Source organism: Alligator mississippiensis, chromosome 5 (genome assembly GCF_030867095.1).
Source record: "Alligator mississippiensis isolate rAllMis1 chromosome 5, rAllMis1, whole genome shotgun sequence".
Lineage (NCBI taxonomy): Eukaryota > Metazoa > Chordata > Crocodylia > Alligatoridae > Alligator > Alligator mississippiensis.
The window spans coordinates 142,870,153-142,882,924 of NC_081828.1; the positions used below are offsets into that span (position 1 = coordinate 142,870,153).

Here is a 12,772-nt window from a genome sequence, read left to right on the forward strand (position 1 = left end):
GGCGGCAGGGGAGCCAGTCAGGCCGGCGGGGACATCCCCCGCCCGAGGAAGGGAGGAGCCCGGGGATTGGGAGGAGGGAAAGGAGGAAGTGGGAGGGACCAATCCCCTCCTCTCTTTCTCCGACAGGAACTCCCAGTCAACCTGTCACAGAGCGACAGGTACTTCCAAGGGGCGGGGCCGGCCGCGGCGTTCCCTGCCAATCGGTGCAAAGCTGGGTGAGTACTCGTCAGCCGGCGGGCTTTTCCGTCGCGGGGGCGAATGAGAAAGTGGAAGGGTGTGATTGGCGGCCTCTTGGACCAATTGAGGAAAGGAGGGCGCAGATCACGTGAGAAAGGCGGGCGCCGGTACTGGTGGCCTTAGTGTGAGATTCTCGGTTTCCTGCTAGGGGCTGTAGTGTATGCGGGCTGGCGACGCGGCATCGAGTCTTGACGTGCCTCACGGCTGGCGTCGGGGCGCGGGGCATATTGGGACTTGTAGTCCGCCCGCTTGGCATGGTAGAGCGGCGGGGGCTGGGAAGGTCCTGGCTAGCGGGGAGGGAACTTCTTCTGTGGGTCCGCTCTGCTTGCAGGGAGCGGCCTGGCCGAGGCCTGCTGGGCTCCAGCGGGGACATGGGGTGCTCTAGAGCTGCTAGTTATACACCAGCAGCACCCTGGGGCACTGGCAGGTCCTTTCTAGAGTGCTGTTCCTTGGGATAAGTGAAGTAGGTCAGTGCATGCTCAGGCTTGTCTTTGCGTGAGTGATCCCCCTTCCTGCCAGGAGTAAGCACTGCAATAAATGAGCCTTTGAGACTGGGTGCCTCTCAGTTAGCAGAAGCTTGGGAGGTCCCTGGAGGCAGGGCTCCTTACCTGGCTTTGCCTGGGCCTGTGTTTTCACAAGCAGTTGCTAATGTGCTTCGCATTTCCATTGTGGGTGCCCAGTCTAAGATGCAAGGGGTTTTTAGAGCAATGGGGTAGTTGGTGTGATGATTTCTTTGGGAGCTGTTTGTGCTCGGCCCTCCCAGGGCAAGGGCTGGTGGGGAATGGGGGGGAAGAGCTCTCACTGCTCCATGTTGGGTACTAAATCATTTACAGATGTTAGGGGCTGGATCTTACAAAATCATTGGGTCTAGCCACCCCCCACCCCCCTCTCCCCTGCACTTGGGCTGGAAGGATTGCTGGGATCACATGGAAATAGACACAGAAAGCAACATACATTAAGAAAATTAATGTGCTTCTTCATAAGCAATGCAAAACCCTGGGATTAGAAATGTTAAGTTTGAGATGTGAGCATTCTTCACTGATATTTGCATCAACTATGGTGCTGGGAGATCCTTTTAAGGGTGATTTGGGGGTGCTGTGCAATACTAGCACTGTTAGGTATGCAACCACCTACACATGATTCACAAGATAAACCCAGGAGAATAGGAATACATAGTGTCAAAAACATTCTGGCCTGTTAATGGTGTTTCTGAGTTCTTTACAATAGAAAAAAAATGCTTTATTATTTTCCCATAGTTAAAATATATAAAAGCTAACAGCTGGTGTTTTCTGAAGGCTGCCTTGAGTCTAACAGGGTTGAGAACCACTGATTTTTGCATTATTTTGCTGCTATAATTTGCAAAAAAATAAGCTGTGCGTATAATGAAAAGTGCTCAGGTCTCAATAGAAATGCTGTCTTTACAAGAAAGGAACAGGCTTTATTTTTAAATAATGTACATAACAAATAATTACTGTTGTAAAGTAATGCCAAAAGAGGGACTGTACAAAATCTACTGAATAGCTGTATATAAATAACTTCCTTTACACACAAAGACCTCCTTCTTGTAAAATCATTGCAAAAGGAGTGTCCCTCTAGACGTTCAGTTAAGTGTGGTCTGATCTGATGTTCAGTCCATACGGTCGCACCTCCTGCTATGCCTTATTGCTGGTGCAGGAGAGCCCAGGATCATAAACCCATGATCCCCCTGCACCAGTGTATTAGTAGCATGCTGCTGTGGCTGGCAGTCCAACCAACCGACAAGATTCCTACCCATGGTAGCAATGGCAGTCCATACAGTGCTGTCACAGATGGGAAACCCATCAGTGTATGGGTGCCACTATGGGGGGAGGGGGGTAAAGGGCGCTCCATCACCTAATGGGACTCCCAGCTATGGCAGCCTATGGGAGGGTGCTGTGGGTGGGAGTCCTAGCTATGGCAGCGCATGGTACACCCCCACAGCTGGGATCGCTATCTGCTGATGGGGCTCCCAGCCACAGGGGCATAGACCCTGCTACATGTGCAAATTAAAACTGTATAGGAACCAGCTATAAAGTTGTTATATGTTTTCCAGCTCTAATTTTATAGCTGGTTGGACCTATCTAACATATGATAGTTAATTTGAATGTGTAGCCAGCCTAAGTTAATTGCACAGTTAACCAGGTAATTGTGTAATACATTGCCAGAAACACAGATGGATCTCACTGCAGTATCAATCATGCTTACCTTGCTAACTTGATTTTATGATGATTCATAGATTGTAAGGCTGGAAGGGACCTTGGCAGATCATCAGGTCCAACCCTCTGCACCAAGCCGGAAAGATAACTGGGGATCAGATGACCCTAGCAAGGTGACTGTCTAGTCTCCTCTTGAAGATTTACAGGGTAGGTGATGGCACCACCTCTGGAGGGAGCTTATTCCACAGTCTGGACACCCTGACTGTGAAGAAGTTTTTCCTAATGTTGAGCCTGAATTGGTCTTCCAGGAGTTTGTGGCCATTACCCGAGGGGAAAACCAGGAGTACCGTGGTGAAGAGTTGCTTACTGAGTTCTTGAGGAACTCCAGTAGTATAGTGGTAAGCTGCTACCAGGTCCCCTCTCAGCCTTCTTTTTTCAGGCTGAAGAGTTCTAGATTGCTCAGTCTTTCCTCATATGGCTTGCTGTGTAAGACCAATCATATGGATGACTCTTCCTTAGACTCTCTCAAGCTTGTTCATGTCCTTGTTAAAGTACTCCAGTTGCGGTCTCACCAGTGCTGAGCACAGTGGAAGAATCGTCTCTTTGGTTTTGCTGGAAATGCATCAGTTGATGCGTGCCAGAATATTATTTGCCCTACTGGCTACAGCATTGCACTGCCAGCTCATATTCATTCTGTAGTCTGTTATTACCCCCAGGTCCCTTTCATTCATGGTGCTAGTCAGTTTGGTGCCGCCGAGCCTGTAGGTGTGTTGGGGGTTGCTTGTCCCTAGGTGGAGCACTTCACATTTCTTGATGTTGAACTTCATCAGGTTATGATCTGCCCAACTTGCTAGCCTGTCTAGGTCCACCTGTATCTGTAGCCTATCTTCAAGTGTGACAGTGCTTCCCAAAATTTGGTGTCATTTGCAAACTTGGCCAGTGAGCTCTTCATCCCCACATTCAAATCGTTAATAAAGATGTTGAAAAGTACTGGACCAAGCACTGACCCCTGTGGGATACTGCTGCCCACTTCTCGCCCAGATGACACAGATCCATTCACTATGACTCTCTGGGTCCTATTCTGCAGCCAGTTTCTCCACCCACCTAACTGTCTTGGAGTTAACCCCACAATCCTCCAATTTTCTTGCAAGGACATCATGGGATACTAAATCAAAGGCCTTTTGGAAATCGAGGTATACAATGTCAACTTGCTCTCTTGTGACCAGGTGGCGAGTTACCTGGTCATAGAAGGAGATGAGGTTGGTAAGGCAAGACCTGCCTGCAACAAAGCCATTCTGCCTGTCATTCAGAATCTTATCTTCTGCAAGTTTATTGCAGATTGACTCCTTGATGAACTTTTCTAGGATTTTCCTTAGGATGCAAGTTAGGCTGATTGGCCTATAGTTACCCGGGTCCTCCCTCCTGCTCTCCTTGTGGGTGGGCACAACATTGGCCCTCTTTCAGTCCTTAGGGACTTGTTCAGAGCACCACGAGTTGTGGAAGAGTTTTGGCAGGGGTTCTGCAATGACTTTAGTCAGCTACTTCAGCACTCTCGGCTGAAGATCATCCAGTCCCACTGACTTGTATATATCTACTTTTTTTAAATTGGTTATACACCAATTCTATGTAGCATAAATAATATCCTACCTGTATATCCTCTTGTATGTATTGTCTGATTCAGAGAGAGAGAGACAGACAGACAAAGAGACTTGACAATTATTTTTAAGTGGTGGAAGTTTCCACTCCTAATTGTTATATTAGCTCTATGCAATTTAAAGCCATCTGTTTATATTTACAAGTAGGGACTTACTTAATTTGCTGTTTTGCAAATTTTGCAGAAATGGTGAAATCCTGGATTGTCTGTGAAATCAACAAAAATAACTTAATAAAAATAAAATGCTGGCTTCCCAGTGGCTCCTCTCTGCAGGAAAGGGAAGGCACTGGCTAGCAGGGAAGCACAAACAAAGAACAGCAGAGAAGATGTTAGCTACCCTCTCATCCCTCCCTTCTGGGACCTCTCTGCCAATCAGCACCGCAGGGCAGCACAAAGGGCAGTCAGCCCTCAAGCTGGTGGCTGCCCCCTCATTTTCCCACCTGGGCCTCTCCACCAATTGGCACCGAGGTACGGTGCTGCTATAAAATGCCCACGAAATCAACTCTGCATGCTGTGAGCGACCCACAAAAAAACCTTTGTCTTGCCCCATGTAGTTAGGTCCCTATTTATAAGCGATTGTTTTGCCACGCTGTTGCTCCCAAAAGAATACATTGAGTAATTTTCTTAGGTAAAGATTAATGGAACTCAGAGAAAACTATAAAGTTTAGTGTTGCCAAATATCTGTGTAGACAATGCATCATTTCTACTGTTTCTTCTTAAGAGTCTATTTTAATGAGCTGACCAACTGTTATTTTAAATAAAGGCTTTTTAAATTGTTATTCATGACCAAAAAGAGCAAGTTGGTCTTAAAAGTATGTCAGCATCAAACTCTTTCTAATATATAGTCATACTCTTTTTGAACCAGTCTCTTAGCTATTCCATTCTTCCATTGAGGTGACTTGATACCACCACTCAAGTGGTGGGGGTGGTGGGGCGGGGGAGTATAAGTGATGGTAGTTTGATTTGTACAATGGTTACACTGATTTAACTAGTTTGGTTAAAAAATAGCACGTTCTTAAACTTCAGAACTCTAAACTTACTTTTAAAGTTGCTTCAATATAAACTTTAGCTTGGGGACAGTTATAATCATATGGCTTATTCTAATTTATACTGTATTTATACCAGTATAGCTATCCTTAGCAATGGGGCTATGACATTTTCACCATGCCAAGAGTTAAACTAATCAATTTTCTGGTGTAGACAAGCCCAGACAGAACATGATTTACACGAGTGCTGACAAATGGTAGAGTGTCTCTACTGGTCCATGGTAACAAATAATGTTGTTGTCTATTCATTTTCAAACTGTTCAAACAGTGTAGAGCTGAGACAATGAATTTCTGTAGTAATAAAAGCATATTCTATTAAAAGCTCTCTTGGTATCTTTGTAAATCTATAGATTTCACTGTTCAAAAATTGTTGTATGAAATTAGAATATTGGTTTGTTTGTTTTTTGGAGTAAAATTGATCAAACAAAACAGCATGATGAAGGATCAGTGTAGTTGGAAATGAAAAATAGCTATTAAATCATTGAACCCATACCTCTACTAGAGTTAGAATACTATTCTCCAAAAGAAAACACACACTTTAATGGGTTAATACTGCTCTCCAGTAACTTGATACACTTGTTTTTACAAAGACAGAGCAGTACCTTTTCATTTTCCTACTTCAGTTTTCTTCCAAACAGTTCCTTCTGTTGGGAGGCAAGTTATTTTAATAGCAAACCTGTACCAAGGGTCGAGGACTACTACTGTCTTTACTACTTATGTTTTCTATTATAAAAGAGCATTTTCCTTTGTGAGGACTCAGAAAAATGTTCAACTGTACCCTCATAGTCCCTAAGAAGTAGTTAATTTTTATTGCATATTTAAAAAATCTTCACATAGCCTTAAGGGTGGAGTTACGGCAATTAATTAAATCATGAATACTGTAATTGATATTATGCCACAATTGTTAAAATGGAGAATCTCTGAAGCTATGGCTCTGTAGACAGTAGAACTCCTTGTTTTTTAGTTGATCCATATTGTTGACATGTATTGTTGACATTCAGTCCACTATTGACAGAATGGCAAACAAAATTCATCCAGGAGAAATTGGACAAGACTGTGAGATAAATTATTCATTAGAAGTGCAAACAAAAGAAAAAACATCAGATTAGACTACAATTTCCACCAAGCTTTATTTGGCAACACTTCAGAAAGTAGGTGCTTTAGTCTAGGATGCTGTATTGTCAAAAGGCAGTTCAGGTTTGAGCTGGATTACTGGTTATTTTTATATAAGCATCCTAAATTCCTTGTTGCCTGACGAGAGAATTTCAATATTTTAAACTTTATAACGTTAACTTTCCAGCCATTTCTTCTGCAGGTGATTTGGGCAACTGATGAAATGGTACTTAGTACACTATAAATTTCTTTTGTGTACAAAATACTGTAGTTTTGTAGAATGCATCTCTAACTTGGTGAAAAGGCAGGCAGATTCAAAGACAATGAGCGTAGTTAAGTATCTAAATAGGTAATTCTTTAAAAATGTATAGCACTGTTTAAAGCAAAACCAAAACAAACCTTGAAATTCTCAAGGATAATTACATTCAGTAGTTATTTAAAGCTACATGTTAGGCCATGCCTATGTACAAAAGTTGCACCAGTATAAATACAATTTATTTTTGAATCAATGTAACTAAACTGATACAACTCTTTGTGTATACATTTAAATCACTTAAGCCACTTGTAAACTGATACAAGAATGTCCACAAAGCAGTTTGCACCTGTTTAACTATAATTAGTTTTTAAACTAATTAGAGTTCAAACTATTGCAACTTTTGTGTTTAGACCAGGTCTTACTCTAGCATTATAGCAACAATTTGACTCAAGTCTTGGTACCAATACAGTTTGACCATCATTTTCCCTTTCCTGTCCTTAGAATTTAAAGAACTGTAAAATGTTAGAAAAGGAAATGTCACAAACTAAGCAAATGTTATATTTTTCAGTGTTAACTGCTTCTTTCTCTGCCCCCACATCTAGGTTTTCTTTTTTTTTTCTTTTTCTTCACCACTTTTTAGTTATTTTCTTTCTCCCTGCTAGAATGGAGCCTTATTTTGTGTACTCTCCATTTCTTGATACTTGTCTTCCTTCTCTTCTTTTTGTAATACTTCTTTTGTTCCTTTCCTGCTCCTTCTTTATCCTTTCTTGGATTTCTTTTCCCACCTATCTAAGGTAGGCTATCCTTTCTCTTGTTATCCTGGTAACCCTTATCTGTATCAGTCCTTGTTCTGAATTAATTTTTTTCTTGAACATGGTTGGGCCAAATTGTACATGGCATTCAGGATAAATTTGCACCAGGGCCTTCTATAAAGGTCCTAAGGCTATCTCTACCCTTAGTCAACATGAAGTTGCCCTTAACCAACCTGAGCCACATGAGCTACCCTTTCCTGTGTATATTCTATCTTGTAGTCTGCACTAGAGCTATTCATATTTATTTGTTAATGAGAGCCCTTCTAGGAATTGGGTTGCAGGCTACCCTTTTTTGGTTTGTTTCTGCTTTCTGTCAGCAGAGAGAGGAAATGGGGTGTAGAAGAGCTAGAAGTCAGGAACAGGACATGTGCATTGCTGAAATACGTGGACTAGAAAAGGAGTAAGGATATGTTGACCCCATATTTAGGAGTTCATTAGAGATTCCAGACTTGGGTTGGATGCTGCTAGGTGTTGAATTAAAAGATTTACTAAATAGACACTTGATGCAATCCCAAAGTTACCTACCCCTCTTTCATGGTTGCATGACATTGGTAGCTTAGAGGCATTCTGTGGTCAACTATTATACCCAGGCCATTGTCTTCCTCCTCAGTTTTTTTCAGTTGATGAGTTCACAGCTTACAGGACAAGTTACATAACCTTGCATTTGGCACTTTTACATTTTATTTCTATCCTCAAGATCATCAAGTTATTTTACCCTGTTTTCTGTCATGACAGTTATGTTTAACTTTATTATCAACAGATTTCATCAGCCCACTTTTACTTTTTGTGCCAAAGCCATGTGAAAATTTTAAGCAAGATTGATTCCAAAACTGATCCTTGAGGAACTCCATTAGTAGCCTTCTTCCAAACTGATGCTTCTCCTTTCAACACTATGTATTATTGTTTTAAGCTTTGTCTTCTTTCCTGCCTCAAACTTCCTTGACTAATCCATTTCTCTCCAATTTACAGTTTTCCATGCAACACTGTGTCAAATATTTTATGCAAGTCCAGAAAGATGATACTGCATTTTCTTTGTCTAGAAAATCAGTTTTCTTATGGAAGAAAGCTATTGGGTTAATTTGGCACAATCTGCCCCTGGTAAACCCTCGATGCTTTTTATCCTGTTAAATTCCTGTTATTATCTGTTCTAAATCCTTGTGTATCATTTAGGCCAGACTAACAGTCTGCTGCCCAAATCACTTTATTCCCTGTTCTGAACTATATGTACTGTATTTGCTGTTCTCTAGTCATGTGGAATTAACCTTGATTTGATAGATTTGTTAAAAATACTTGTTACTGGACATGCAATTTTATTTGACCAGTTCATTTCTGGATGCAGGATGGATATGATCCTGTTCCCTTTACTTGAGTAAATTAAGCCCCTTGAGCTTTGCTTCCATTACACAGGTGGTTATTTTCGTTTCCATACCCTTCTTCCCATTATCTGTTCTGCTTTTGTTCTGTGGTCAACTTCATTGTCCTTATTAAATATGCAGTTAAAGTATTTATCTAGTTTTTGGGCCATAACTAGATTTTCCTCAGTCTTTAGATCTTACTTATTCCTTTCCCTCTCAAAATGACAGAGGTAGATGCATTTGCTAAGCGTGTACCTTTTAAAAAATGGATAAATACCATGATCAACATGTATATACCTGGTTATCTTTAGCAACAATTTCAAAAAGTTTTACTATACAATGTACACTTCATTTATTATATCAGTGTTTGTCACCCTTTTTAGACCCAAGGCACCCCTTGTCAGACTAAAGATACCACTCCATAATTTTTGTGAATTGAATGGCGCCCCATTTCAAAATCTAATGTATTTATTACAGGGCTTACCTGTTTGCAGAAGAAGAAGGCAGGTGGCTTGAGCCTGCCTTGATCTGTTCATGTCTTCGCACCTGGAGCCTGAATCTGCCTTTATCTGCTCCTCACATTTCCTGTTTCACCTTTACAAGGATCTTACTGCACTCCAGGGTGCCTTTGTACCCTGGTTGAGAATCATAGAAAATTAGAGTTGGAAGGGACCTCAGGAGGTCATCTAGTCTAGCCGCCTGCTCACATCAGGACCATCCTTAATGAGCTCATCCCAGCCAAGGCTTTGTCTGGCTGAGTCTTAACCTCCAAGGACGGAGGTTTCACAGCCTCCCTCGGTAACCTGTTCCAGTACTTTACTACCTTCCTGGGTAGAGTTTTTCCTAATATCTAACTTAAATTTCCCTTGCTGCAACTGAGACCATTGCTCCTTGTTCTGTCATCTGCCACCACTAAGAACAGTCTAGCACCATCCTCTTTGGAACCCCGCTTCAGGTAGTTGAAGGCTGCTATTAAATCTCCCCTCAATCATCTCTTCTCCAGGCTAAATAAGCCCAGTTCCCTCAGTCTCTCATAAGTCATGTACCCTGACCCCGTAACCATTTTCATTGCCCTCTGCTGGACTTTCTCCAATTTGTTGACATCCTTTCTGGTGGGGAGGAGAGGGAAGGGGCAAAACTGGACACAGTAATCCAGATGTGGCCTCACCAGTGCTGAATGCAGGGGAATAATCATTTCCCTCAATCTGCTGGTAACACTTCTACTAATGCAGCCCAGTATGCCATTTTCCTTCTTGGCAACAAGGGCATACTGTTGGCTCATATTCAGCTTATCATTTGCCGTAACCCCCAGATCCAGGGCTGCTGCTTAGCCAGTCAGTCCCCAGCCTGTACTGGTGCATGAGATTGTTCTGTCCTAGGTGCAGGACTTTGCACTTGTCCTTGTTGAACCTCATGAGATTTCTTTTGGTCCAGTCCTCCAATTCGTCAAGGTCTCTCTGAATCTTAGCCCTACCCTCCAGCATATCCTCCCCCTCTATTTGGCTTTGGTGAGGCCACAGCTGGAGTACTGTGTCCAGTTCTGGGCACCACACTTCAGGAAGGATGTGGATAAGTTTGAAAAGGTATGGAGAAAGGCCACCCATATGATTAGGGGCCTGAAGAATAGGTCGTATGAGGAGAGACTCTGGGAACTGGGTTTGTTCAGTCTGAGCAAGAGAAGGCTGGGGAACTCCCTTCTTGTCAGTGCAGAGGCAGAAAAGGATCTTGGAATCATTACTGATGCCAAAATGAACATGGGCCGACAGTGTGGGGACACAGGAAGGCCAACCACACCTTGTCATGCATCCACAGATGCATCTCGAGCAGGTCCAAGGAGGTGATCCTCCCCCTCTATGCGGCATTGGTCAGGCCGCAGTTGGAGTACTGCATCCAGTTCTGGGCACGCACTTCAGAAGAGATGTGGACAGCATTGAGAGGGTTCAGAGGAGGGCCCACCCGCATGATCAGGGGGCAGCAGGGCAGGCCGTACGAGGAGAGGCTAAGGGACCTGAACCTGTTCAGCCTCCACAAGAGAAGGCTGAGGGGGGATCTAGTGGCCTGTTACAAACTAGTCAGAGGGCACCAGCAGGCATTGGGGGAGTCCCTGTTCCCCCGAGCACTACCAGGAGTGACAAGAAATAACGGTCACAATCTGGCAGAGGGTAGATTCAGACTAGACATCAGGAGGCGCTACTTCACTGTTAGGGCAGCTAGGATCTGGAACCAACTTCCAAGAGAAGTGGTGCTCGCTCCTACCCTGGGGGTCTTTAAGAGGAGGTTAGACGAACACCTCACTGGGGTCGTTTGACCCCAGTACTTTTTCCTGCCATGGCAGGGGGTCGGACTTGATGATCTGCTCAGGTCCCTTCTGACCCTAACAACTATGAAACTATGAAGACTGAGAGGTGACTTGATAGCTGCCTACAAGTATGTCAAGGGTGAACAGCAAGATCTAGGGGAGCAACTCTTCAGAAAGTCACCCTCAGGGAGGATGAGAACCAATGGGCACAAGCTGGTTGAGGAAAAATTTAGGTTGGACATTAGGAAACACTTCTTTTCTGTAAGGGTATCTAGAATCTGGAACATGCTCCCGGCAGCGGCAGAGGTAGTGCAGTCACTATCCTTGGAGGTGTTTAAGAGGAGCCTGGACAAGCACCTCCATTGAGCTCGTTCAAGTCCAGTAATCTCCTGCCCATAGCAGGGGACCAGACTTGATGATCTTACACTTGTAAGACCCTTCTGGTCCTTTGTTTCTATGATTCTATATATACTATCCCCACCAGCTTGGTGTTGCCTACAAACTTGCTGTGGGTGCACTCTATCCCACCTTTTAATCACTGCCTTATTTATAAGTAATGGGTTTCTTTAAATAACAAAATGTTTAAATAACACTTTAGCAATATCTTGTCAAGCATCTAAAGAATATCATTTAGTGCATAAATAAAATCTTTCATTTTTATTTCATTTTGGGTCCCCTGAAGTCATAGTTCCTGAGCTCCTACTTATACACCTTGCTGTGACTTTAAAGCTGTCAAAGAGATTGCTGAAGGATAAAGAAAATCTGTGGAACATGGGGTAAGAGATTTTTTAAATCTATGTAATCTGGCAGTATTACAAATCTATGTCATCCGGCAGTTTTAAAAATCTAAGTCATCTGGCAGTTTTTGAGCCGGGCTTTTTGCCTCCGTGCACGTGCTCGGACATGCACTTTGGTGTGGAGCAAATTGTGCCACTTGGGGCAAAATAACCCTGCCTGGCTTCTCCTGGATCTGCAGCCAGGGGAAGCTAGAGCCCGGGGCCAGCACCTTTGCTGTCCCCAGCAGTGTAAAAAGCTGCCCTGTCCTGGCCCCATCCATACAAAAAGCTGCCCTGGTAAGCAGCTCAGGGCTACTCACTCTCTGGAGCTCCTGAGGCCCAGCCAATTAATACCTGGGGATACTACCCCTTGTGCCAGCTGGACTGCTGCAGCAGCATCCCAAATCCATTTTTTAAAATACCCCCAAATCCATGTTCTTCCACATTTAAAACAAAAAAACACTCTATACACACACACACACACACACATCTAGAGAGAGAGAGAAAGACAGTTATAAGTTGGGTAATGCTTTATCGGTACATTTACGATGTTTAAGCAATTTGGAAGCCTACCAGTGTTTCTATCATCATGAAAAAATAAATTCTAAATACTTATGTGTTGATCCGTGCTTTTGGTTTTCTTCACGCATGATGGGTCTGTGATGGGGGGATGTGGTGTTTGCAGGAAGGTGGTGGGAAGGGTTATGGGAGAAGGCGGTGGGTGGATGTGGAGGGATGTGGGTGGGTCTGTGGGTAGGAGTGGGGCAATTGCTGGGGGCACTGTGGGTGTGGGGGACCTTGTGTGGGGCTGCTCAGGAGGGGTAGTTCCCCTGGCCCCCACTGGGTGCAGCTCACCCCAACACAGCACATGGAATGCCCCCCTCCCTGCCCAGGGTCCTAGCTCCCCCCTCGAGGGCCACAGCCCTTATCTCCCACAGGGTCCCAGCTCCCCTGCCCAGGGTCCCAGGCACCCTGGAGGACCCCCCGCCCAGGGTCCCAGCTCCACCCTGGAGGGCCACAGCCCCTATCCCTCACAGGGCCCCAGCCCCC

General features: G+C 44.0%; 1 long non-coding RNA gene across 1 annotated transcript; it reads left to right on the forward strand.

The window, feature by feature from the left end:
- Nucleotides 1-124: 124 nt before the first annotated feature.
- LOC132250899 (uncharacterized) lies at nt 125-12,343 on the forward strand. Its single transcript, XR_009462583.1, has 2 exons — nt 125-215; nt 11,629-12,343. It is a non-coding gene; the product is annotated as an uncharacterized LOC132250899 (long non-coding RNA).
- The last annotated feature ends 429 nt before the right edge of the window (nt 12,344-12,772 follow it).